Source organism: Melospiza melodia (genome assembly GCF_035770615.1).
Source record: "Melospiza melodia melodia isolate bMelMel2 chromosome 7 unlocalized genomic scaffold, bMelMel2.pri SUPER_7_unloc_1, whole genome shotgun sequence".
In the NCBI taxonomy this organism is placed as follows: Eukaryota; Metazoa; Chordata; class Aves; order Passeriformes; family Passerellidae; genus Melospiza; species Melospiza melodia.
In genome coordinates this window covers 2,475,051-2,502,049 of record NW_026948497.1, presented here as the reverse complement: position 1 = coordinate 2,502,049, position 26,999 = coordinate 2,475,051, and the positions used below count along the sequence as shown (strand labels likewise).

General features: G+C 49.0%; 2 long non-coding RNA genes across 2 annotated transcripts; one reads left to right on the top strand and one right to left on the bottom strand.

The window, feature by feature from the left end:
• Positions 1 to 227: 227 nt before the first annotated feature.
• LOC134432860 (uncharacterized) lies at positions 228 to 18,299 on the top strand. Its single transcript, XR_010031424.1, has 3 exons — positions 228 to 332; positions 18,050 to 18,115; positions 18,269 to 18,299. It is a non-coding gene; the product is annotated as an uncharacterized LOC134432860 (long non-coding RNA).
• On the bottom strand, positions 1,786 to 5,676 carry LOC134432856 (uncharacterized). Its single transcript, XR_010031420.1, has 2 exons — positions 4,050 to 5,676; positions 1,786 to 2,956 (listed from the first exon to the last, which is right to left on the bottom strand). It is a non-coding gene; the product is annotated as an uncharacterized LOC134432856 (long non-coding RNA).
• Positions 18,300 to 26,999: the final 8,700 nt, after the last annotated feature.

Sequence of the window (26,999 nt, the reverse complement as noted above, 5' to 3'; positions counted from 1 at the left end):
CCATTTTGGTCCATCTTGAGCGTAGCCCTGGCTGGGCTCTTGTTCTGCCCAAGGTGTATCCATGGAGGCCTTTTAACAAATGCCTGCTTTATTGTGTAACCGTGTCTGGCCTCTGTTCTAGGTCAGCCTTGTGGAGGCCTCAGTTTGTGGCGAACACGAAGGGAGCCGAGGCACCTGGGCAGGGCTGGAGCAGAGGCAGAGGAAGGTGCAGCTGCTGCCGCCAGCCCGCGGCACTGGCGGGGCCCAGGTGCGGGGCAGAGGGTGCGGGAGGCCGAGAAGCTCGGGAGGAGCGAGAGAGGCGTGAGCGGCTGCAGGGGCGCTGTGTTTATCGGGTGAGCGCGGTGGGAAGGGGCGTTTTGTGCTCGGGAGCGCAGCGGGTGCGGGGCTCGCTGCGCCCCGGGCCGGGGAGGGCGGGCGCTGTGAGCAGCGGGGTTGGATTGCGGGGCTGGGCTTGGCCTGGGGCCGGCAGTGCTGGCGCAGGGATCGTTCCCGCACCGCCGCTCCGGAGCGCCGCGATCGGAATCTCGCTCTTTCTCTCTCTCGTTGGTTCTTTTAATTTCTACTCGAGCTGTTAAAATTCCGTGTGTATATTCTGCTGCGAGTGCTGTAGTGATAATATCCCGAGAGACAGTCCCCTGAGATTAGTACTGAGAAACTGGGGAGCCCTTACCGGGGGGAGCCTTGTTTTTCAAATGCAAACTCATTGGACTCTCAGAAAAGATCTGGCCGCGATATAGAGGAGCTAGAGGCCCGAGTTTGGTAGTTGGGATAAGAGATTAATATCAAGTGTGATTTCCCGTAGACGCGAGGATAAATCCTCAGGGTGCTCAGGTGAGCTGGAGTATGCGAGGCTCTTTATGGTGCCAGCATGTCAGCGGAGCCCAGCAGCAAAGCAAAAGGAAGAGCATCCCTTAGTCTGAAAGGGAAAAGGGGAGAAAAGGGGAAAAAGAGGCAATATTGGTAAACAAAAGTAAAACAAGGGAGGAAGAAGGCTCAGATCGAGTCTCTCCCGCCCTGAGGGTGGGGTCGGTCGGGTCCGGGCCAAGGCGCGCCCCCCCCGCCGCCACCGCCCCCCCGCCGCCAGCGCCGACACGATCGGGGGGCGGGGGAGGCGCAGCTCAGACGGGGCCCAGCCGGGGAAGGACGGGGAAAGGCGAGCCCGGGCAGGCAGGGACGGCGCCGGCCCCGGGCCAGGAGGAGGAGCCGGGGCGGAGCCTTGTGCCGGGAGAGGGGAGGGGAGGGATGGCGGGCACCGCCCACGGCACCGCCCCGAGAGGAGGAGGAGGAGCCGGGGGCGGAGCCTTGTGCCGAGAGGGCGGGGAGGGAACCTCCCATGGGGGCGGGGTCTCTCCGCTCCCAGCCCTGTCAGTTTCCATGGCAACCCTGAACGCCGGGATGCGGCTGCGGGGGATGACGTCACCGGCGCGGGCGGACGCGCAGCCCGGGTTAAAAGACGCAGCAAATCCCGCGTGGGGCTCCCTAGGATCGGGGGGAGGCAAAATAGATTATATGGTACAACAGGGTCAGCCGAACCAGGGAGCTCCTGCTCCAGCAGCTCCGGGGAAGGTGAAATTGATGAACTCATTGCAGCCTTGAGCAAGCGAAGGAGGGGAAAGATCGTGAGAAAAGCCATCAAAGAGTGTAGCCCCATGGTGAAACGTACTAGATCAAAAAAGACAAAAGAACCGGTTTTACAATCTCCACTACGACCAGCACTTGGCAACCAGGGACCGATACACGTTAAGGTTCCATCTTCCCTTGTGAAAAACACGGTTCACTTTCCTGTTAAAATTTAAAACTTTAATAAAGGACAGTAGGAGACAGAGACAGCAAAACAAAAATTACGGCTCAGTGCATCTTGGTACTAAGCCAAGAGCAGCCCTGCTAGTTTGGGAAACACCCTTTTTATACCATTTCTATTACATCAGCCTGTTGCATATTCATAGACTCTTATGCATATCCACCATCTAGTTTACATATTTCAGGAACTGTTTAGCATGGCTCCTCCTCAGCTCTGCCTTTTTAGAGCATGTGTGTTTCTTGGCTGTGGTTTTGGTTCCCTCTCTTGATCACTTCCACTCTGGGCCTTGGTCCACACTTTCTTCAGACGGCAGATGCTGATAGTTGGCACATCAATAGCAGGGTGCTCATGACGTGTTCACTGGATGTTATCCCGACCAAACAGACAGTTCACTCCTGACTAGATCAGCTACCACTACTGCCATGTCTAAGTTTTTATTAACAGCAGAAATAAGAGCATAGTTATTTTAACATTGTACATATAAGATTCCTCTTAATATAACAATATAATAAGCATCTATAATAATCTTTCCTCTTCCCTTTTTACAAATAATTTGGCTTGAGCAGTATTTCTTTTTTTCTATCCTCCATTATTTGCTTTTCTTTTCATAAATAATTTTTGCTTCTTCCAAGTGGTCTTTCTTATTATTTTGTATGCACATAATCTTTTGTGCAGTCCCAGATGTAGACAATTTTGGATCTATAGCATTGTCACTTAATCATTAAAACTGAAAATCAGGGACAAAGACTAACTAGTTAAAGTTAGAAAGTGGTATGTTTATTACGCCGGTGGGTGGCCTGGAAGGGGTCATTCTTGAAATGCGTGACTGCACCACACAAGGATTTTTGCCTTCTATTTATTTCCCAAAATAATACATATGCATAACCCCAGCACCTCCCATCCCCGCTTTGTATTAAAATGAGGTTATTAGTCCTTCACGTGTGCGCAGTTCTTCCCTTGAATTGGATCAGTGGTCCCAAATTGGGTCAGTGGTCCCAGGGATGAAGTCAGGAAGGTCTTGGTCAGGTCTCTGTGACCCTCTGGCACAATCCAAGGCCCCCTGCTTCGTGATGGATTGACACAGAGTCCAGGTGCTGGGCATTGTTCTGCTGGTTTCAATATGTTCCTATGTTGGTTCACTTGCTCCTCTTCCTTCTACAAATGAGCTCATAATGTAACAATTAGCTTTAACTTAAGCATCTAATAATCATTAACCAGTTGTTGGTGTATCTGACTTCAATATGAATTGGTTCTAACCCTCAGCTAAAATCTTAAATTTTTTAAATCTTAATTCAACCCCTTAAACTAACCAAGAGAAGTAAAACAATAATTGGATGAACGAAGGTACTGAGCAAGTCAGTTGCCATTGGAGACTGCTCACAAAGCACATCCCACTAATGATGGGATGGGCCTTTTTCCAATCTTTTAAATACTTTCCATATAGTCTCTGTGTCATGGTGTATTGTAATGAAAGTTCTTTTCCTTTTATCTTTAACTTTTTTAACAATTTTCTTTAATTCATAATGTTTTAACAATTTGGTAACCAAAGTTAAGTTCATCCCTATGGGCACAGGCAATATTTCTTGGACAGTGATCAAATTCGCCTTTCTATGTTGGTATGATACGACAGGTGCCTGATAGGAAAAAGCACATCCTTTGATTTTAACAAAGTTACAAATGCACAAGTTAAATTGAGTTTCCTTCACTGTCATCTCATCAACTATTATAGTGGGGCATGCTGCTCTGAGGCAGATACAACTTTGTCTTGTATACACAGGCAAGGTTTTCTGGTTAATGGGATGCATTTCAAAGTGAGAAATACTTTGCTCTGTATCTAAGTCTAAACTCAGAGCAGCTAGTTAAGCATTTGTCACAGTATTTAGAATTCTTGGTGAGATTCATGGAATCTGTCTTGGACAAACACAGATTTACATCCCCCAAACATTTCTTCTTTCTTACACAGTGGCATTTGTAATTTTTAGCATTTGACCCAGAGACTTAGGGGAGTTAAAATCATAGGCTTTCCCTTGGCACTTATATACTAGTCACGTGATATGGAAGTGGTGCTGCATCAGCTGTGGTTACAGCAATAATCATAAATGACACAACTCTCTAAGCTACACCTACTTGATTATCTATTTCAACGACAAGTCGTTCTGTTCTTTGGGGGATTATTACACTGTGCTTATCATTTTACTCACACTCTATTTATTTTCTCGAGAAAGTTTTAATTTCAGTTTGTTGTTACCCATTGTAACTTTCTAAAGTGCCTCAGGAGCCTTCTTCACTCGGGAATGATGGATCTAGGTGCTTTGTTCCTTAATCTTGATTGCAGCAAAGGTGGTGAGGAGCACTTGGGCGGTCACCAGATGTCGCTGTAGGACACGAAAGAACACAAGCACGCAACCGTTCTCAAGGTGAAGGAAAAAAGGGAAGTTTATTTTCTGACTCCAATATTTATAGTTTTACAAAAGTGACAGCGGATTGGAGGGTGACAGTGACACCTCTCCAATGACACTGGTTAAACCAACAGTCCCTCAACTCTCTCCTCCTCCATCAAGGAATGCAAAACAATGACTTATTTACAGAAAGTGTGTGAGAAAGTTCACTACAAGAATGTCAACATCAGAAGGCATAGAAAATCCTAAAAAACCAGGGTGACGCACCCCTTGTAGTTGTATGTCTGTTTTGATTAGTATTATTGTATTATGGCTTACCTTCGAGGAAAATCTGTCCATAATTACCTCACCCTTTGCTGCTTTCTTTGCCTCTCCATCCGCCAGCTCATTTCTTTCCTCCAATTTTAAGCTCACTCTCTGGTGTGCCTTAATATGCTTTTTCAGGTAGCTGAACTGCTTCCAGCAGCCAGTTTGTCTCTTCTTCCCTTGTGAGTTGAGCAGTCCCCTCTCCTTCCAGATGGCTCCATGCGCATGCACGACTCTGAATGCCTTTAGCTTTTCTAAGGCATGGGTCAATGCATTTATCTCAGCCTTCTGTGCAGAGGTACCTGTTGGTAAGGGTCCAGACTCTATTACCTCTCTGCAGGTAGTCACTGTGTACTTTGCATGTCGCTTTCCACTGGCAATGTAGCTGCTCCCGTCAGTGAGCCAGCTCTCTGCATCGTCCAAAGGAGTGTCCTTTAAGTCTGGGCAGCAGGAGTAGGTAGCTTCAATGGTCTCCAGGCAATCGTGGTGTACTGCTTCTCCTTGATTCCACTGAGAAAAGAGGCTGGGTTGACAATATTAGTCACCACTATCTCTACATCATCTTGCTCTACCATGATGGCCTGGTATTTGAGAAACCTCTGTGGTGAAAGCCAGTGGCCACCCTTTACTTCCAGTACTGTGGACACTGTGTGGGACACTAGCACAGTCATTTTTGTCCCAGGGTAGACTTGGGTGCTTCTTCAATATTCAGCACAACTGCTGCTACACCTCTGAGGCGGCCTGGCCATCCTTTGGCTGTTGCATCTAGTTGCTTAGAGAAGTAAGCAACTGCCCTTCGGTATGGACCCAAGTCCTGAGCCAGTATTCCCAGGGCAATTCCTTGCATGGAAAAATAGAAAGAATGGTTTACTTACATCTGGAAGTCTCAAGGCTGGAGCTGACATAAGGACACTCTCTAGCTGGTGAAAGGCCCGTGTGGCTCCTTTTGTCCACTGGAGATCTCTGTTTCCATCGGCAATAAGAGCATAGAGGGGTCTGACGAGCAGTGCATAACTATAAACCCACAGCCGGCACCACCCTGCCATGCCTAAGAAGGTTGGGAGTTCCTTCGTTGTCTGGGGTTTCGGGGTTTGGCCTATGTCTTCCCTGCCTTAAAGCCTGCTGCTCAGCACTCCTTACCCCAGGTAGATTACCTTCTGTTTCACTACCTGTGCCTTTTTCTTTGAGACTCTGCATCCTTGGAGTCCTAGGAAATTCAAAAGGCTTACCGTCCAGGCTTCCCTCATCTGAGTGGCTACTAGAAGATCATCCACGTACTGCAACAGCCTTCTTTCCTCTTGTGGAGCTTCCCGGGACTCTGGGTCTATGCAAGCTGTTTTCCAATCGGAGTGGGGAATTTTGAAGCCTTCAGGCACATGGACCATGTGAGCTGTGTTTGAATGCAAAAATTTTCTGGCTGGCTTCGTGGATAGGGAGGCAAAAGAAGGCATCTCTTAGGCCTAAAACAGTGAACCAGGTTAGCTCAGGTGTTAAACAAGTTAGTAAAGTATATGGATTTGCTACCACAGGGTATAAATTCTGTGTTATCTTATTGACAGCCCTCAATCCAGTACTATCAATTATTGGGCTGATTCCTTGCCTATCTTCCTTTTGAGGGTACTGCTCAATTCTCACTGGTTGTGTTCTTTCCTTAAGCTTGATTACTATGTGGGGGCATTTTTCACCCTTCCTGGTACAGCAGAGGCCCATACCCTCGAAAACACTTATTTACTTATTCTAGTATCTCTTTACTAATGTCTTTCTTAATTTCAATGGCTGTTAATGTTAAGCCTAACATCTTTATATCATTTGCCTCCAGAGTAACCTTTCTCATTTGAGAATGTTTAGCAAATGGAGCGAATTGTACAAAAGCTTCTAAGTACACATAGAACACATGTTACTTTAAAGGTTTGCAAAAGTATTCCTTCTCAGACTGGCCAGTTGTTCCCTGCACTACAACCTAAACATTTTCCACAAGTACTAAAGCTTTATTTAAAACTGAATATATGGCCCTTGTGTTGACTAAAATTCTACCCTTTTCTTTCTTCTGATCTCACTGCCTCTTGCAGAGGGGTCTGTTACATCCTAGTTCTGGATGAAATTGAACTGCCAGGAGGGGGATGGGTTCAAGTGGGTATACTTTTGGAGCCTAAGCCTTCTTCCCTTTTGGGGAGGTCATCTTTATCCTTCCTCCCTTACCTTGGGAGGAGCCTTTAACAAATCATATGTACTCATTTTGTGAACTGTAATCACTTTGCATTTCAGCATGATAATCTTTGTTTGACTTCATATGTTGCTATCTTATGCTGCATGCTGAACAACACGTTTGATTTACTTTCTCTTTGCCTTGTCTTCCTTTTCAAGGGCCAAGACCAGGGGGCGGTCTGATCTCACAGTCTCTTTGCCATTCTGGGTGATTTCTTAAAACAAAAAGACATATCAGCATACAAAACCCCATCCCATTTACCTTCCTATTTTAAAACAGTATTAACTGCAATGAAATATTATAAATCTTCTTATTTTCTGAGCTGCTCCTACTGGCAGCCTTCTCCCAGTGAGCCCCTCCTAAAAGGGGCTAGTTGAGCAACCTCTTTGCTCTGGTCAGTTCTCATTATCTCTTTCTCCTTGCCCTATCTCGCTTCCACCCAAACTTGTCTTTACAAAGCTTCACAGTAGTTTCTTAGTCTTCCTCCTGCACACACACACACACACACACACACACACACACAGAGCTCCAGATGGCAGGTATCAGATGTGATTTCCCACACACGAGCTTTAAGATCTTAGGTTCTGAATCAGCTTGATCAGAAACCTTTAATTTACACTCTGGGCATGTGCCCTGATGCTTATTAGAACAGCAATACCAGCGTTTCTCACAAACACTGCACTGCAACAATACTAATGCAGTGTGCCAGCCTCTTGATGCACCGAAGGAATTGCCCACAGAGGCAGGCTATTCTGCTTATTACAGAGAACTCTAAATCCCTACAGCAGGCTGTTCCCAGTCCAGACTTACTATAGTACCAGCTGAAGTCTCATAAACTCATTCATCTCTTCTATCTAAACTCTGTTTTACAAAATATCAGTCCTTTCTAGTTCTCTTCTTGCACAATCTAATTAAGCACGGTGTCTACTTACACTTGTTTTAATGCCTTGCAGAAAGGTTGTGCTTGTCACAGCAGAAACTCTGATACGCCCACAGACACAGACACACGCATCCCCCCTTTATCTCAAATTCACTAGAGCCAGGGCTTGAATTGCTGTGAGGGGAGAATTCTTGGAATTCCTTAAATTTGCTTTACTATAGTTAAACATAAATCACCATACCATAGTTCTTCTGTGTAAAATGCTACTCTTGTTGCAAACAAAATCTGAAAATCTCCACAAACACCACTATACAATCCGAGAATCAAATTACCACAATGCAGTGGAAGAAAATCACCACACAAAATCACTGGGAAAGGGCATATCTCTCAAAGTGCCCCTTTTCTCAACACAACATAGCATACCATAATTCAGCATTTACTCACATCAGTTTTCCCTGGACACAAATCAAAATAACAGCACACAGTCCAGAGATCGAGTCCAAACATTCAGGGCAAAGGAACTCTCTGAGCTCGTACTCACGGTTAAAATGTACCAAATCAACACAAATCACTACATTTAAACACAATAAGTACAGTCACTGACGTTTCTCCACCCGCTTCTCCATAGGGCACTTCTCTCCCTGCCCCCACAGCCTGCTGCAGCCGGCGCCTCAGGCCTCACTCGGCTGCTTCAAACACGGGTAGTACTCACCCTCCCCGCATTGTAGGACACTGTAGATCTACTCTCTCTTATACACCGTACACTTATACACTTGCACGATTAGAAACACAGTGCACTGACCACACAATGCATTAACCATACAGCGACACAGTGTTTGACACACACACGCATATAGAGATTCATTTGACCCACCCCCAGGGTCGCTAGTGGCTGGTCTATCAGACAATGAACCCCCAATACAGTGTCCGGACACTACACACATACACACACATAGACGTCCACTCGACCCACCCCCAGGGTCGCTAGCAGCTGCTCTATCAGAACAACGAACCCCCGTCTCTAATCCAGCTGCTCCACCAGCTACACCCAGACGTCTCTGAGTGATTTACTCCCTAGCTCTCTTTTCTCCTGGGGGCCCCTCAGTACATACCGTATTCTCCTCCGCAGCCAGCAGGTCCTTGTCTGTCCTCGCAGGAGGCAAGTCGAGATGAGCGGAGCCCCACTAGGAAAAAAATCTTAGGGAGCACCTTGGAGGTCTGTCTATCCCCCCGCCCCTGCAGGGACAGAGAACTCCTGACTTGGCTCACCATAATGTTTTGCGGAGAAAAGAAGAAAACTCTACAACTTTGTCAAAGTTGTAAAGTTGGTACGTTTATTACAGCGCTGGATGCATGCGGAGATTGCTCTCTTCAAAAAAGGCATGCGTACCTCTGAGAACTTCAGGTCTCTTTTTATCTCTCTCTTAAATACATATGCATACAGTTTCACAATAGGTTCATACATATTCATTTTTATGGGTTTCGTGTGACATTTACCACTAGTTCCTTTGTATCAGAAAAAATTCCGAGGTCAGGTTGACTTGCCCTTACAGCAGTCTCTGTCTCCTTCTATCATCTTCTGTATCCCGCCATTATCTCTGTCCTTCGCTGAAGTAACTCCACTGAGCTTAGACCTTGCAGTCTAGCTAAATAACTATGGTTTCTAACTACAGACTCAACTCAAAAATGTACATTTCACTTAAATTAAAATGGATTTCCATCCTGAAAAATTTTCATTTTGCTTCACTGTCGTGGTTTGACCAGAAATGGGACATCTGGGATATGTTGTTTTGCTGTGGTTACCAATGGGTGTTCGGATTTTAAGATGAGCACCTGGTTTGACCAGTGGAGCATTGGATCCGCCTCTTGAGACTACAAACCCAAGGAGTTAAAAGCAGGGCTCTTGTCCTTCAGAGTGCTTTTGGGATTTCCTGCGTGGATGGTTGGGCCTCCCTTCCCCGGCCCAGTTGCTGGCTGGGCTGGGAGAGGGGAAAGCCACGTGGCCCATATACGGTAGGCCCGGATTCGGTGGAAGGGTGGGGGGAGCATCGAGCGACCTGTTTACCCCCCCCCCCCCCCCTTTTTGGAGACGGAGAGAATGCAGCCTGTGCTGTTACCCTGTTACTTTGAAACTTGATATCATGTGCCGGCAGCACGGCTGGGAGGAGAAGGTGGGGGGGCAGCGAGCAGCCCAGCGGCCTGAGAGAGCCTTTAACCCTTGTGGATAGTGAGAGCTTCACGGATCATTACCTTTCCTAGGAAAAGGATAAGAGTGGAAGATGAAGGAAGAAACAGGCCAGTAAGGTGGTCTAGCAAAGAGAAAGAGAAATGTTGAAGGAATGGGGGAAGATGGAGTGGCAACTTTGCTGGACTTTTGTTGTAGATCCATGGACTGTCTCCTGGTGATACAGAGGCTGCATTGCAGGGGGAAGCGGAGGCTCGGAGCCAGGAGAGTTTGATGTTGAGACCCCTCAGCCCCAGGGGGTATAGAAGAAATGGGGGGGACAAAGGTCCCAGAGATGAGAGTGTGCTCTGCTTGGAACGAGACGAGGCATCCTTAAAAGGCACACCCTGAAAGCAGGCCTCTGCCTCATCCCATGCCTGGTGGTGAGAGCACCTTGGCATGGAAAGGAGATGTCACGAGATAGCAGGACTCCGGGCGGTGTGCTAATTGTGACAAGAAGTCCGTGGTACAAGGAAGGACTCCGTCTACTCCTCATAAGCTGAAGATTTGATTTTTTTTTTAAAGGGTAGTGCCAGATGGAGTGTGAATAATTTTGGGAGTGTGGATAATTTTGGGAGATGAATTGTACTGGGATCTGGAGGAGGAGGGGGAAGTGTTTCTGTGTAGTTTTCATTCTCCTTGTGATTTCTTTTTCTTTTGTGTATGTGTAGTTTAGTAATTGTGTGTAGTTTAGTAATTCCATGTAGTTTAGCTAATAAACTTTTCTTTATGTTTAAGTTGGAGCCTACTTTGCTTATTCCTGCTCACATCTCACAGCAGATATCAGGTAGAGGTAGACTCATGGGGGCTCTGGCTTTGCCAGGCCCAAACCATAACATTCACTCACCCTGGGCTCTGCCTCGAGCTGTGCAAATTCCATCAGTGCCAGCAGGCAGAGCTTGGGGTGAGGGGCAGAGGGAATCAGCCCAATTCCTGCCCCGGGCAAGGGACCCAGGTACATTGTCCACACTTTGCCCAGCAGTGTTCATTTGCATTTCTAAAGCTCTTCTGGAGGCTGCCTGGAATGAAGCTTCTCTTCCAGGGCAGCCATCTGGTGAGTCACATGTGGCCCCCCCAGAATCTGATTTTAAAAAAAATGTATTAACTATTTATGTTCAAAGTATTACAGGTAAATCTCTTCGATTTGGCAAAATGCAACATAAAGGCGAACGTGGGAAAACCCAGACCAAAAAGTGATTCTCACACTTCTGTCCAAAAACCCACCTGACAATATAAAGTGGGAATATTATGAAAAATTTTTCCCATGTTGTAATTTTGCCACTGAAACTTCAGGGAAAACAAAAACTCTCCAAGAATCTCTTTAGTGTTAGAGAGTCAATACATTCCTTGGTTCTGGCCAGGATGTGCAAGAGAAATAATTTCTTTCACAAATAGCCCAACTGTGCAGAGAAAATCATTCCATGCCATGTGAGATTTACTAAATTTTTCCTAAACTTTATGTAGTCTGGACCAATCTAAATCCACTGGTTTAATGTTCATTGCTTCCAAGTTGTATAAGTTTTTAGTATTTGGTTGCCTGTTGGACCCGGATTTCTTCCCCTCTGATGTGTGAATTCAGTCTCCACACTCCTGGATTTCCTTCGCAGCCTTTTCCAGCCCAGGTGTCTCCAGCTCTGCCGGGGGCAGTGCCTGGGGTAGTTGTTGGTTGTTGTTTGCTGATGGGTATTCCCAGTCTGTTTGAATGTTAAACTCATCTCCATTGAGTGGTATAACACCCTTTAAATAAAAGCTTTAAAATTCATTTCCCAAAGGCAAAGACAAACCAAGCCTGAGCAAAGAAATAAGATTTAAAAGGAACAAACTTGGTACATTTTGCAGCAGTGCAATGGCAGGCAGCCCAGAGTGTGGGTGTCAGTGAGCCCCAGAGCTCAGTGGCTGGAGATGGCAGAGGAGGGTGGCCAGGATTGCAGAGGATTCCAGGCGAGGATCTGTGGGCAGGCGCAGGGGCTTGGCCCGCTGTGGAGCCCTGGCTGCTGCTGCGTTGCCTTCAGGGCAGGCTCAGGGGCGGCCTCCCATCCTCCTGCTGCAGGCGGGAAGTGCAAATCTCCGGGGCTTCAGAGCCCTTGAGGCCAGGCTGAGGGGTCCCCCCGTGTTGAGCTGTGCTGGCGGCTGTTTCTGGCCTCAGGGACACTTGGCATGGGCCCCTTGGCCACCAGTGGTGCTGCTTTGCACTCCTTAGGCAGGGGCCGATGTCTTGGCTGGGTGTTGGCAACAGCAAAGTGCCAGGGCAGTCTCTGTGCCAGCCCAGCTTCCTGTGGGAGAATATCCCTTGATATCTGCTCCAGTGGTTGCTGAAGCAGTGAGAATTGCTTTTGCCCCCCTGTTAGGTGCCATGGTGTCAGCAGAAGATATTGAATCCTTCCTGCTCAGGGCATTTCAGTGCCAGGCTCTCACAAGCACCCACAGCTCCGCGGGTTGAGCTGAGCATGGGGCAGTGACCTGCGCTGTGTCTGATTCCCCTTCCTTCCCTCCCCTAGGACAGGGTGTTGCTTTTAGATGCCACTTGTCCTGGTTGCTTCAGAGTGCTTTGGAGAGGCTCCATATCTAATTTTCCCTATTTTCCTGGGGCTGCCAGAACTACAGGGTTCACTTCAGCATAGGCCTGGACAGACATTTGACACAGAGGTACAACAGAACCGGCCTCTGTAACCCTTTTTATAATATTAATTTGTGTTACGAGTTTAGCGATCAAATCCCTTCTCAGTAAATCACGATAACAATTAGGAGCAAATAAAAATTCACGCTTTTCAAACCCATCTCCCGGATCTACTTACATTGATTGAATAAAGCCATACATCTTTCCCACTTATCCCCTAACTAATTAAACATATTTTTAGCATTTCCCCCCCCTTAGGTCTAAGATTTATAGTGGATTGAGAGGCCCCTGTATCCATCAGAAAATGCCTCCTCTCAATGCAGACCCACCCTGAATGTTCTCAAGGGCTGCAGTGTGGAGGGTTCCTGGTGTGATGGGAGCTGTGACAGCCCTGCCAATGCATGTCCATCAAGGGGTGGACTTGCTGGTCCTGAGGGTGCTGCTGTCTGTGCTTGCAGTGTCCTTGTGCCCTGCAGCTGGAGCCCTGGTTCCTTGCCAGGGGCTGTTTGGGTGGGCTCTCCCCTGCCGAGCAGGGCAATGCCTCTGCCAGGAGCTTGTGGCCGAGCCGTGCCCTGGGTGCTGGGGCCCCCTTGGGCCCTGGGGTTGATCCCTCGGGGGCTGTAGGAACTGTGCCCTGGCCTTTGCCTTCAGCTTGGCCTTTTGCTGCTCCCTTCTTGCACTCACCTGCTGTGCCTTTGTGCCCAAGTGCTGCAGGGCCTTCTTGTGCCCCTCCTGCAGCCCCCTCAGTGTCTGTGGGTGCTTGTCTCATTTTACAAGAGAGGTGTCTGCTCGGGAAGGCAGAAAAAGCCTCTCTTGGAATGGAGAATGCAAACCCCCTCCCTCTTAATGCTTAGACCAGTGAAACGAAGGGGCTCTCAGGCAAAGATATGGGAATAGGAATACCAGTTCTTTACTAGTGTGTATAATAAAGTAAGCAAACACCAACAGCTGCGGCACTGACAGCAAACAGAGCCCGGACTCAGTCCTGGCCTTTGGGCTGCGGCGCTTTGCCCTTGGGTGCAGTTCCGGGCATGGCCGGCAGGGGCGCTGGTGGCTCCCGTGGGGCGGGGCAGCGCATCCCTCCCATGGGAACCTCTCTGAACGGAAGTAGACCAATCCCTTCAGCTAAATCTTTCCCTTTTTTACTTTCTCTAGCCTTTCTCCCGTGTTCTGGGAAAGAATTTGGAGAGGGCTGCCTTTTAACTGAGCTCCTAGTGTTTCAATAAGGTGCTTCCTGTAGAGAGAGAGAGTTTCTCTGAACAGCCGGAGCTGTGGTTATCAAGGGGACGCAACTCAGAGCAGGACGCGGTCAGGGGAGGATATCCCGCCGAGGCTCGGTGGGAGTGTGGGCAGGGTCTGCTGACGGAATTGGCAGAGGGGGATCTTCCCGTGGAGTCCGAGGCGGAGCGTGGGTAGCCCCCACATGGCTGATGGCGGCTGATCCGGCAGCTGCCGGCAGAGCAAAGGCAGGTGGGAGAGCCCGGCAGCAACGGCGGTGCCCAGCGCAGGTGGCACGGGCAGGGCAGCCAGGGATGGGATGGCTGGGACCCCCCCTGGGTGCGGTGGGCGCGGTGACCTCGGAGCAGGCGGCAGGACAGAGCAACCCCCATCTTCCCCAGCATGGCCGGCAGAGCGGCCGCGGGCCAGGCAGTGGGAGCAGGGCACACAAATTGAGCGTCAGCACCGGGGCAGGTGGAGCTGCCCTGGGCAGTGAGGCCGCACCTGGGATGGAAACCGGGGCAGGCGGAGCTGAGGTGGGCAGCGAGCCGGGACCCGGGACAGGCGCCTGGGCTGCGAACGGAGGGGGCAAGACCTGCAGAGGATCCCACTCTCTGATTTTTCCTCTTGTTCCCTTCCCTTTCATATCCCTTTTTCTTTTCTTGTTTTTTCTCAGAGGTTTCTGATATTTTAAACATTTTTTTCTTCTAAAATCTCGTGTCTAACATATGGCATATTCTCTTCTAGATTAAATGAGGTTTTTACAAATAAATCCAGAGCCTAGCAAATCTAAACTTCTGCTTGGATACTTTGAAATTCTCAAAGAGCTAACTCATGAAGTCCTAATGTTGTTTTTCCCATCACCTTTTTATTTATCCTTTGGCAAATTAAGCATCTTTCAGTTACTTGTTTGCAAATCCAAAAATCCCAATGCACCCGTAGTTCCTTAAAAAATGATCACACAAATCTTGAGTACCCCAGTGGGTTTTCTGATTCCTGTCTTCTAATATTTTCTTAGAAGCACATTTTATTAAGTAATTGTCTTCCATAATGAAGTTTCCATTTCCCTGATTTATCTTGTTCACTTCCTGTCTTGTTTAATTCTTTTTTCTCGGCTTCCCTAAACTTTGGAATTTCTGGTTTTTCCTCTTTTGGAGTTAATATTAACATAACTCTTTCACCTCCATTTTCTGCTGCATCCTTAGCTCTGTGATCTGCCAAATTATTTCCTCTTCTTTCTGGGGTCTTTCCCTTTTGGAGTTCCATTATATGTACTATAGCTATCTCTTTTAGGCAGTTGTAATGCCTCTAAAACCTCTAAAATAAGTTCCTCATGTACTAATCCTTTTCTTCTTGAATTAAGTAATCTTTTCCCTTTCCAAATTTTTTAAATGTATGTACTACTCTAAAGGCATACCTTGAATCAATATATATAGTTCCTTTATTTTGTCTTAAATATTCTAGTGCTCTTTTTAAAGTATATAATTCACAAGTTTGAGCTTACTAGTTTAAGGTTAATTTCCCTTTTTCCATAGTTTGCATTTTTTTCCCATTGACTACTGCATACCCTGTATTTTCTCCTTTTGCAAGCAATTTCATCTCTATTTTTTTTCCCCCTTTTTTCCCCTGTATCCAACTTACTGGTTTTCTGTGTCATTTTTCAAGATCTTATCTATTCATCTTCTGCCTCTGTTTTTCACATTCATTAACAACATAAATACCACTTTTCTTTCAACTACACACACAAAAATAAAAATCTTTTTTCTCACACTACTTTCAGTACAATACACCTCCCTCCAAGGAGATATAGTGAAGCTTAAAATACAGAATCTACATTACCTATACTTTCCTTCGTCTACATTCACTCACTTTTATTTCCCATTCTCTCCCACACATTCTTTCCCACCCTCAGGACACAGAGTGGATCCCTGTTGACAGAGAATCGCGGGTCCCTGTGGCCCCCCTCACCTTGGGGTGGCCTCTGGGTCTCAGTATCTCCGTGCCTCCTGGGAGGGCCCTGACTCTGCAGCCTCCGGTGCCTTTCACCTGTGAGGCTGATTTGTGTGTCACTCAAACTCTTTAGCCACGGCCCCCTCACACGCCCTGGGGACAATTGCCCATTTGCAGGTCACCTGTACCTTATGCCACAGCCCCCACACACCCGGGAGAACAATGGCTTATTTGTGGGTCACACACTCCTCTTTGCACAGCCCCCCTTCCCACCCGCCCAGGAAGCTGAGGCTGATTTTGTGTGTGACTCACTCTCACACACAACAAGACAACATAAGGTACCTTCTGTTATAAATTATCAAATCGAGAGCCAAACCTATAGGAAAATGTAGCAAAGATTTATTAATTTGTCTGTGAGACTGAAGTTCGGTCATCTACACTACCAAAGCCAAGGGTCAGCATCGAGCCCGGGTTTGGTGCTGGGTGAACACGGATCTGAGCTCCGAATGTCAGAGTCTCCCCCTGTTCACAAATGCTGCGTGACGCAGCGAGATCTTTTACAGTTTATTCTGCTCGAGGTAGAGATGACCGAATGTTCTTTGTGTCTCTTCCCATACATAACCGTGTCTTTACCTGTGCAGAGGTGGACAAAGACTCAGTCCCGGTGTCTGATGTTGTCAGTAGACTCTGGGGAAGTCAGCATTCACATGCATCAGGGTGGGGCTGTGGATCATTGTGGCAGCTGTAATCGTCGAGACGAAAATCACTCTTGGCTGGACTTGGTGACCCGGGGAAGCCAGCGATTATCGCCCTGGAAGCTTCTATTCTTTCATTAAAATCCCCGATGTTTATCTCAACCAATTCCAGGAACTAGATGTATATGAATAAGACACTGCTCCTGGCCAGGATGGTCAAAAGACATAATGTGGATTCTACAATATTTTATACATTAATAGCATGATTTATCTCTACCATATACATCACTTTCACATCACCTATTACAAGTTTAGGTGATCCTTGCCAGTCCCCGTGCTCTTGGATATCCCTCAACCCAGCTGTGTTGTCCAACCCCAGATGCTCTTGAGCATATCCTCAATCCGACAGAATTCTGCCCAACCGTGGATGCTCTTGGAATGTTAATTCCTCAACCCAGCAGGTTTTCATTCTGGATGCTCTTGGGCTCTCTAATCCCTCAAACCAACAGCATTTTTAGGAGCCCCTTTTGTCCCGTTTCCTAGTGGATTTGGCTCGGAAACTCCTCTGCTCCCTTCCTCCGAGGGGTCCAGCCCCTCTCTGAGACCCAGTCCCAGTTACTCCGGGGGATTCTCTCACTCCTCTTATCACTCGCTGTGTCTCTTTACTGGCTGCTTCCCTCGAGGAAAGTTGGAAACGCAGCGTGGGAAACTCCAGCACTCACTTGGCAGGTCTGGGACAACCAGCCCTCATCTCATTCACAGCCCAGAGCAGAGAATGAGGGGAGAAGGGAGCCCGGGAGCCCAAACAGCCCCGGCATCCCGAAATGGGGAGAGGGAAGCGGGGGGAGCTTTTGGCATTGCTGGGACTGCCAGCAGCCTGGGGAGGCCGGGCACTGAGGACAAGGGGGACCCCCAATCCAAGTGTGACCCCAGCAGCTGGGACAGGGGGGAATCCCTGAACACCAGAAAGGAGGGACCAGGGATGGGGAACTCCTGGGACGCTTTTTCAGGGCTGAATCTTGGATGTTGGGGAGGTTTTTCTGGAGCCCTGATGGCCAGTGACTTGTAGAGATGGACTTGGGCAGAGGGACCTTCAAACTCAATGTGTTTTGGGGAAGATGAAACAGGAAAGCCTTATAAATACGATTGTCTGGCAAAAGATTTTGTGAACATAAAAAGTATAAGGAAGATTAAAATGAAAGCAAGCTCTGAGATACCTCAGTTAGTGAACAACTGGAAAACAATGGTGTGGCTCAACTGCAGGTAATCCCCTTTTGATGAAACAATTCCCTCTGCTTGCAGACAGATCCAAGGGTCAGAGCAGACCTTATTAGCTCAATAGAAGGGGTCCAAAGAGGAGTTTTTAGGGTTTAAAATGTAACACAGTATGGTGATGTAATGATTTTTACAGGCTGTATTTAAATGCTGTAGGATTTGTATCTTGTGCTAGATTGGTTAGTGAGAAATAGAATATTCAACACAGAAGATTGATTGTATTGTAACGGGAACCTCCCTCTCGTATGCTCTTCTCCTCTTTCTCTCTTACCCTCTCACCCTCTCTACCCCTCTTTTCTCTCAGGCCTGCTCCGAGCTGTGCCTTGCAGCTCCAAGCAGGGCCCTGCACCCAGGCCCTTTGCAATAAACCGCAAGTTCCACGACCTGGCTGCAGAGCTCTCTCGTCTCCGTCCGTCCCGACTGTCCAATCCCCCGACACTCCTACAAACACGCTCATCCCTTGTTTTCCCCAAACCAGGATTTACCATTGCCAAGGCCTGGGACGCTGCGAGGAAGAGGAAGATGCCCCAGGACACTGAGGCAGGTGAGGAGGAAGTCAGTGCCCCTTTCCCCTCTGTGCTGCTCCATCTCCCAGCCCAGCACAGCCCCGGCTGCAGCTCAGCCCTGGGGGGATCTCCTTGCCCTTGCCTGTGGCACAGAGGCAAATCCCATCCTGTCCTTGTCCTTCCTTCCCCAGAGCGGGAGCTGAGCATGGAGAGCAGGGAGGACAAATGCCCGCGGCAGAACCTGGTGGAAGAGGCCGTTTTGAGCGGCTCCACGGTGCAGGAAGCCAACAGGGAGGAAAAGCCCCGGAGATGCCGCACGAGGAGGGGCTGCAAACGCAGCTGGCGGGGATCTGAGGGGGAAAGAGCCAGCCTGGGCCGGGAAGGCGGCTGGAGATGGAGCCAGAGCTCGGAGCTGGTGCTCTGTGAGCAGCTCCATGATGGGGAGAAGCCCCACACGTGCGTGGAGTGTGGGAAGAGCTTCAGGCGGAACTGTCACCTGATTGTGCACCAGAGGATCCACACTGGGGAGAAGCCGTACGAGTGTGGGGAGTGTGGGAAGAGCTTCAGCCAGAGTTCCCACCTGATCAGGCACCAGAGGACCCACACTGAGGAGAGGCCCCATGAGTGTTCCAAGTGTGGGAAGAGGTTTAAGAACAGCTCCTGTCTCCTCCAGCACTATTGGATGCACAGGGAGGAGAGGCCTTTCCAATGCCCCGACTGTGGGAAGGGATTCAAGCGCAACTCCACCCTCATCACCCACCGGCGCATCCACACAGGGGAGAGGCCCTACGAGTGTGATAAATGCAGGAAGAGGTTTCCGACCAGCTCCAGTGTCCTCCTGCACTATCGGATTCACACAGAGGAGAGGCCCTTCCGCTGCCCCGACTGTGGGAAGGGATTCAAGCACAACTCCACCCTCATCAGGCACCAGCGCATCCACACTGGGGAGAGGCCCTACGAGTGTCCCCAGTGTGGGAAGAGCTTCTCCAGGATCTCTCACTTGACCCAACACCAACGGAGGCAGTGGTAAGGGAAGCCCTGTGAGTGCCCCGAGTGTGGGCAGAGCTTTGTGCACTGCTCCAGCTCCATCCCCCACTGGGGGAGGCACTTTGGGCACAGCCCAGGTGAGCCACATTCCCTGTGATCCATGTTGAGAACATACCTGGCTGTTTCGCCTTTTAATTTCACCTTAATTTTTCTCTATTCTCCATCTCTTTGCACTGCAAAAGCCAAGAGGAATGGATCTGTCACCTCAAAATCACTCAAATCCCAGTGAAAACAGCTCAATCTGACCCCAAAAAGAGCTCAATCCCACCTCAAAAAACTCAATCCCATGCCAAACTCACTCGATTCCGCAGCCATCAGGCTGAGATGAGGTTGGGAAATGATTTAGAGTCTTGGGGTCTCAATTAGAGTGGTGGGATGGAGATTGTGTGGGGCTGGGTGTGTGGGATGTATTTGACAGCAAAGAAAACTGAGACTTCCTGATTTCTCTCCCGTTCATGTTCAGTCTGTTGCAGTTCTGTTTGGAGAGCGCCGCCTTCTCAGCTCATTGTCTTGGCGTCCCCTTTTCTCTCCTGCCTCTCTTTGCCTGCTCTGTTTCTCTCTCAGTGTCTCCCTGGACCCACGGACCACCAGAGACCCTGCCCTGATTTAATTGACCCAGGCACCACCAGAGACCCTCCCCTGATTAAATTGCCCCCTCCCCTGATTTAATTTTGCCTTTCCCTGTTTTAATTCCCCTTCCCCTGATTACATTGACCCCTGCCCTGATTTAGATGACCCCCTCTGTCCCCACAGACCCTCCCCTGATTATTGATTATTTTATTTCCCAATTATTATTTTAATTCCCAGTCCCAGGAGCTGAAGTCCTGAAGGCTGGCAGGGAAATGTCTCTGTAGGATTTTGCTCCATTTCCCTTCAAGGGCGGGAACATATTTTCCTGGTTGGAAGCTGGAATTGCAAACTTCTGGAATGTGTGCAGGGCAACACGGACTGGGATCAAACATGGACTAGGATCAAATAGGGATTGGGATCAAATATGGACTAGGATCAAACAGGGACTTGGATCAAATAGGGACTGGGATTAATAGGGACTGGGATCAAATATGGACTGGGGTCAACTATTCACTGGGATCTATTATTGACTGGAATCCTACAGTGTGAGATAAACTGGACTGAGCTTATATAGACTGGGATCAAATACGGGCTGGGATCAAATATGAATTGGGATAAAAAATGGACTGGGATCAAATATGGACTAAAATCAACTATGGACTGGGATAAACTGGACTGGGATCAAATCAGGACAGGGATCAACTTTGGACTGGGATCAAATATGGCCTGGATCAAATATGACAGATTTTATGGACTGGGATCATATGTGGACTAGGATAAGCTATGGACAGGGATCAAATATGGACTGGGATCAAATATGGATTGGGATCAAATGGACTGGGTTCCTACAGACTGGGATAAACTGGACTGAGATTATATAGATGTCACGGTTTGAGAGAAAGTTAGTTTTCTGGGATATGAAGTGGTCAGGCCAATAGGTGCTCACATTTGAATACTGGCACCTGGTTTGACCACTGGGGACATTGGATACGCCTCTGAGAACTCAGGGGTTTAAAAGCAGAGCACTCCCGAGGGAAGCTCTCTTGGGTTCCAGTGAGGGAAGCAGGTCGGACCTCCCCTGCCCAGCTCCTGGCTGATTTGGGGCTGGGTGAGGTAGGCCTGGCCCGAGGATGGAAGGGTGGAAGAGCCCTGAGAGGCATAGGGCAGCCACACCTCCCCCCCAGGAGACAGAGAGAGACAGAGCGCCTGTGCCACCGTGAAATTTGATATCCTGTGCTGGCAGCACAGCCCGGCTGGCCGAGAAGGGCGGGGGGATGCAGCGAGAAGGGGTCCGGCAGCTGTGGGAGCTTTGGGTGGGCAGAGCCCGAGCTTTTTATCCTTTTTCGGACAAGGAAATCTTTGCAGAACATTAACCTTTCCTAGAAGAGAGATAAGAGATGAAATGGAGCAAGGAAATGTGCAAGTGTGAAGGTCTGGGCAAGTGAAAGATGTCGGGAGAGTAGAGAAGAATCTTAGGTGGGAAGAGATGATGGAGTGGCCTTAGCTGGACTTTTCCTGTATAGCCATGGACAGAACCATGTTTCCTGTGACACAGAGACTGCATCCAGGGGGAGGCAATGGCTCAGAGCCAAGAGGGTTCAGTGTTGGTACCCCTCGGCCCCAGGGGATGAAATTTGGGGGGGGGCACAGGTGTCCCAAAGGTGCGACTGTGCCCTTTTTGGAACGGGACAAAGCATCCTTAAAAGGACAACCCTAGAAGTAGCTCTGGTCCATGTGCAGTGGTGAGAGCACTGGGCATGGAAGGAAGATGTCACAATGGCAGATGTTCTCCAGGCGGTGCCACGAGTGACGTGGAAACACATGAGGTTTCAGCGGTGTTTCCTGGGGAAGCCTATGGCACAAGAAGGATTCCTCTCCCCTTGATGAACTGAGAATTGATTACCTAAAGGGTGATGATGTACCGAGATTTGGTGATTTGGGGGATAGATGTATTGGAAATTTGGTGGCAGGGGGAGGAAATGTTTTTGGAAAGTTTTCATTTTCCCTGTGTGTTTCTTGTTACTTAGAGTTGTAGTTTAGTTAATAAAGGTTTCTTTTCTTTATTTCTAAGTGGGGGCCTGCTTTGCTTATTCCTGGTCACATCTCACAGCGGACACCAGGGAGCATATATTTTCATGGGGACACTGGCATTGTGCCAGCATCAAACCGTGACACCTACGCTGCCAGTTGGCCTTTTTCCACCTCTCCAGCCATCCCCACAGAGCACTGGCTACCATCCATGAATCAGTGTAGAGGTAGAGCTTTGGCCATTTCTCTCCCTTAGCATTGTCCAGGGCCAGCTGAACAGCTTTGAGTTCTGTATGTTGACTTGATCCACCTTCTCCTTCAGCGGCCTCTGCAACCTGTTGTGTGGGGCTCCATATGGCTGCTTTCCACTTCTGGTTCATCCCTGCAATGTGACAAGAACCATCAGTGGAAAAAGCGTAGCACATTTCCTCTGGGGGCAGTTGGTTATAGGGAGGAGCCTCTTCAGCCCATGTCACTGGTTCTTGTGGCTCTTCATCAGTAAGACCAAAGTTCTCACCTTCCGGCCAGTTTCTAATTATCTCCAAAATCCCAGGGCGATTCAGGTTTCCAGTATGGGCACACTGTGGGATAAGAGCAATCCGTTTACTCCATGTAGCATCAGTGGTGTGGTGGGGGGTGGGAACCTTTCCTTTTAACATCCACCCCAGCACCGGTAGTCGGGGTTCCAGGAGGAGTTGTGCTTCCGTGCCAATCACCTCTGAGGCAGCCTGGACTCCTTCATAGGCAGCCAAGATTTCCTTCTCTGTGGGAGTGTAGTTGGCTTCTCACCCTCTGTAGCTTCGACTCCAAAATCCCAGTGGTCGGCCTCGAGTCTCCCCAGGCACCTTCTGCCAAAGGCTCCAGGACAAGCCATGGTTCCTGGTTGCAGAGTAGAGCACATTCTTCACCTCTGGTCCTGTCCTGACTGGCCAAGGGCAACTGCATGAACAATCTCCTGCTTGATCTGGGCAAAGGCTTGTTGCTGCTCAGGGCCCCAGTGGAACTCGTTCTTCTTGCAGGTGACCAGGTAAAGAGGGCTCACGATCTGACTGTACTCAGGAATGTGCATCCTCCAAAAGGCTATGGCACCTAGGAAAGCTTGTGTTTCTTTCTTATTGGTGGGTGGAGACATCGCTGTGATCTTGTTGATTACGTCTGTAGGAATCTGATGCCGTCCATTAATAAGGCCTCCGATCAGCCTTATCATGAAGCAGAGCCTTGGTGCTCAGGATCTCAGTCCCTGAGGAGGGACCGGGTCCCGAAGCCATCTCAGGCCAATGCCGGGGGGCGACCTTTCTAGCAAGCCTGGTGATATTCAGCTCTATAGTGATTAGCAGCTCTTAGGACCTCAGCTCTTTGCTTGCTGGGTAGTGGAGCCCCGGGCTTGAGGCAGCAGCAGACAGAGAGAGGAGAAGGAGAAGGCAGAAGCTGTTCCACAGAGAAGGCTTTATCTGGGGGTCCATGAATGGTCTCAGCTCTTCTTCTTCTGAGCTACTGGTACAGTATGCTACTTTTATAGGCTTGGCAAGCATCCCAACTTGACCAATGGCAAGGGAGTAGGGGGACCATAAAATGACCGACAGGTAAAGGCTACCACGGCATTGCCTTACATGGTTATAGAGACAGGTTATAGGGCAGATGTCCATGTAGTCAGGAAGCTTCCTTGCTGCTGTGTCAGCATTCCTTTTGGTAGATTCTCCATGGTGCTTTTGCTAAATGAATGGGGTTTACTACAGTCCATCTTGCCACTTCCCTCCCAGGAACTGAATCTCACGAGCTGGTGCCCTTACCTTGACTTTTTAATGGCAAAACCAGCTTCCAGGAGGATTTGGATGATTTCCTTCCCTTTCTCAAACACTTCCACAGCTGCGTTCCCCCTCATCAATATACTGCAGATGTTCTGGAGCCTCACCCCTTTCTAGTGCAGCCTGGATCAGTCCATGGCAGATGGTGGGGCTGTGCTTCCACCCCTGGGGCAGTCGGTTCCAGGTGTACTGCACTCCCCTCCATGTGAAAGCAAACTGAGGCCTGCATTCTGCTGCCAGAGGAATGGAGAAAAATGCATTGGCAATGTCTATAGTGGCAAAGCACTACGCTGCCTTGCACTCATGCTCGTACTAGAGCTCGAATTTGTCTGGCACGGCAGCGCTCAGTGGTGGAGTCACTTCATTCAATGCACGATAGTCCACAGTCAATCTCCATTCTCCTTCAGATTTTCGCACAGGCCAAATGGGGCTGTTGAACGGTGAGCGGGTCTTGCTGACCACACCTTGGCTCTCCAGTTCTTGGATCATCTTTTGGATGGGGATCACAGCATCTCGAGTGGTTCTATACTGTCATCGATGCACTATGGAAGTGGCAATTGGCACCTGTTGCTCTTCTCCCTTCAGAAGTCCTGCTGCAGATGGGTTTTCTGACAATCCAGGCAAGCTGTTCAACTGCTTGACACCCTCTGTCTCTACAGCAGCTATTCCAAATGCCCATCTGAGTCCCTTTGGGTCTTTGAAATAGCCACTTCGGAGGAAGTCTATACCTAAAATGCATGGGGCTTCTGGGCCTGTCACAGTAGGGTGTTTCTTCCATTCATTTCCAGTCAGGCTCACCTCAGCTTCCACCAAAGTAAAATCCTGTGATGCCCCTGTCACACTAGCAATAGAAACAGACCCTGTCCCCACATGTAATCCTTCCATAAGCCACGAAGGTCCTTCAGGGAAAAGGACTCAATATTTGCATCTGATCTTGCACCCGCTGCTTTGACTCCTGATTTTATGAGGGGAGGCATTGAGGTTCCTACTCCTTCATCATCATCATCCACATCATCCACTGGTCGACTGGTCTTGTCCGTGCATTTCTCACTTCTACTACTGGCAGCAACAGCCATTGGTTGAGGCTTATTTTCTGGTTTAGCTGCTGGCTTAGGCTCACTATCTGGTTTGGCTGCTGGCTTTGAGCCTGGGCTGTTGGCTGCAGCCTGAGTCACCGAGATAGTTGCTGATTTATCTCCCTGCCCCCCTGCCTCTGTCTGCTGCCCGACAGGATCTAGCAGTGAGCGATGAACACAAGCCAGGGCCCAGCTCACTGCAATGACTTCCTCTCCTTAGGCTCATCCTGGTACTTCTCTTTCAGATATTTCCCCACCTCAGCTGGGTTCTGAATTTGCTCATGGGGAAAATCCCAGACTATAGGGTCAGAGAATTCCTTCAGGATTTGGCCCATATCCTCCCATTTCCCACACCACTTAGGATTTTCCACACCGGGGTCTACTCCTGAGTCAGGGGTCTCATCAGCCCATCTAGAAATCTCAGCCCTCATCCTAGAGAAGCAGCAGGCTGTATAGAGGAAGGTTACCAGATTGAATACCAGAAAGATGGTTTCTTTAACGTTCAGGGGAAACTGAACATCCTTCAATAGTGATGCAACAGATTCATAGAAGAAGGAAAGCAAAGGCTGAAATGCCTGATCCCCTGCTGCTCCTCCTCTAACAAACTGGATGCATAACCATGGCCATGAACCATTCATACCTGGAGCAGACCCCAGCATGTTTATAAACTTTTTACAAATCATTACCACCAAGCCCAGCAGGATAGCTATTCCGGTTTTAACCCTTTAAAATTGTTTTAAAAGTAATATTGCTTTAATTAATCAACCATTTGTGAAAATTGTTATGATAATCAATATTATGTTTGTTTATTGTTTCCCTTTCCCCCTCCTACTCCTATCCTTTTTTTTCCCTCTTTCACTCTTTTTCCTCTCTTTCTATCGTCCCTATTTTTCCGGGTTATACTACCAATGTACGGCGAGTTCTGCAGACTCATCAATGATGCTCCAGACTTCTGCTGATGAAGATCCCTCAAGACAATCGTGAGTCATGGGGTCGTGTGAGAGTCTGTCCGAATTTTCCCTCATCTGCCTCATGATTGTCATTGGGGGACCACTGAAGAGAAGAACTCCCTGTCTTAAATCTGTCTCCAAGGGAGAAAGTCATGTGCCTGAGACCTGAGAGCGTTGCTAAGCCATTGTTCTCACAGGTGTTGTTTGCTGTGTGCTACACTGAGCCCAATGAGAAGAAGAAGGGGGCACCGTGCCCTTTTTGCAACAACAGCCTTGGAAGCTGTCCCACCTCTCGGCCTGGCTGGACTTCTGCTGAGTTTCAGGTGATTTCCCCACAGAAGACCCTCACCTGTTTCACAACCACCGTGACAGACAGACTGAGATGTAAGGAGCCTCTCCATCAAGGACTGAGACATGGAACCCCCATGTGAAAAGGCCCCTCTGCTCCTTCCAAGGACTGGGACTGAAACCCCCAGCCCGGGGCAGGTGTGTGGGGGAGGCAAGCTGACCAAAGCGAGATGTTTGCCTGCAGGTTGTGACCGCTGGACCAAGAAGACAATGGCTCTCGTTTACTGCTGAAAGTATGAACTACCTGTTACATCTATTCTTTATTGCATCTGTTTCCCCACCCTCACAATTTCCAATAGAGTTATCATAATAAAAACCTCTGAGTTAGCGAGAGACTTCGAGATCTCCCCGACATAACAGTGGATCCTCGACTGGACTGGACCAAAGGACTTTGTCTCTATGTTTGGTAGCTCTATCCCCTCTCTCTTTCTTTCTCTCTCTCTTTTGTCTCTCTCTTCCTCTCTCTTTTTCTCTCCCTTAATCCCTCTATCGCATTTTGCTGTGGTCATTCAATGAAGGTGCATTTTTTTCGATTATCATTGCAAACCCCCTTGTACTGGGTCGGTTCGTTTTGCACCCTGAGATCAGATCTATGAACCATCACGAAATCCATCCGTGAGGACGGATCGTGCCATCTCCCAAGGACCCCTCCCCAAATTCCCCCCATAGCCCCCCCAGCACCCCCAGACCCCGCTAAAACCCCCTCAAGTTCCCCCCAGACCCTCCCCAAATTCCCCCCCAAACCTCCTCAAGGCCCCTCCCCAAATTCCCCTCACGACCCCTCCAGGAACCCTCACCTGTCCCTGCACCTCCTCAGCAGCTCCCGGAGCCCCCCGTCCTCTCCCAGCGCCTCCCACAGGACCCGCCCGAGCCCGGGGCGGCTCCCGGGGGTTCCTGAGGGGGTCCTGGGGGAGGAGGGGGCGCCCGCTCCATGCCCGACCCCGGGGTCAGGGGGCACTGCTTTGTGCTTGGCTCTCATTGGCTGGAGCGGCGTGGGGAGGGCGGGAGTTCTGGAGGGGAGATGCCCAGTGATTGGTTGGTTTCGTAGAGGGTGTGGTGATTTACAGGAGATGGGCAGGGAGGCGAGCGGTGATTGGT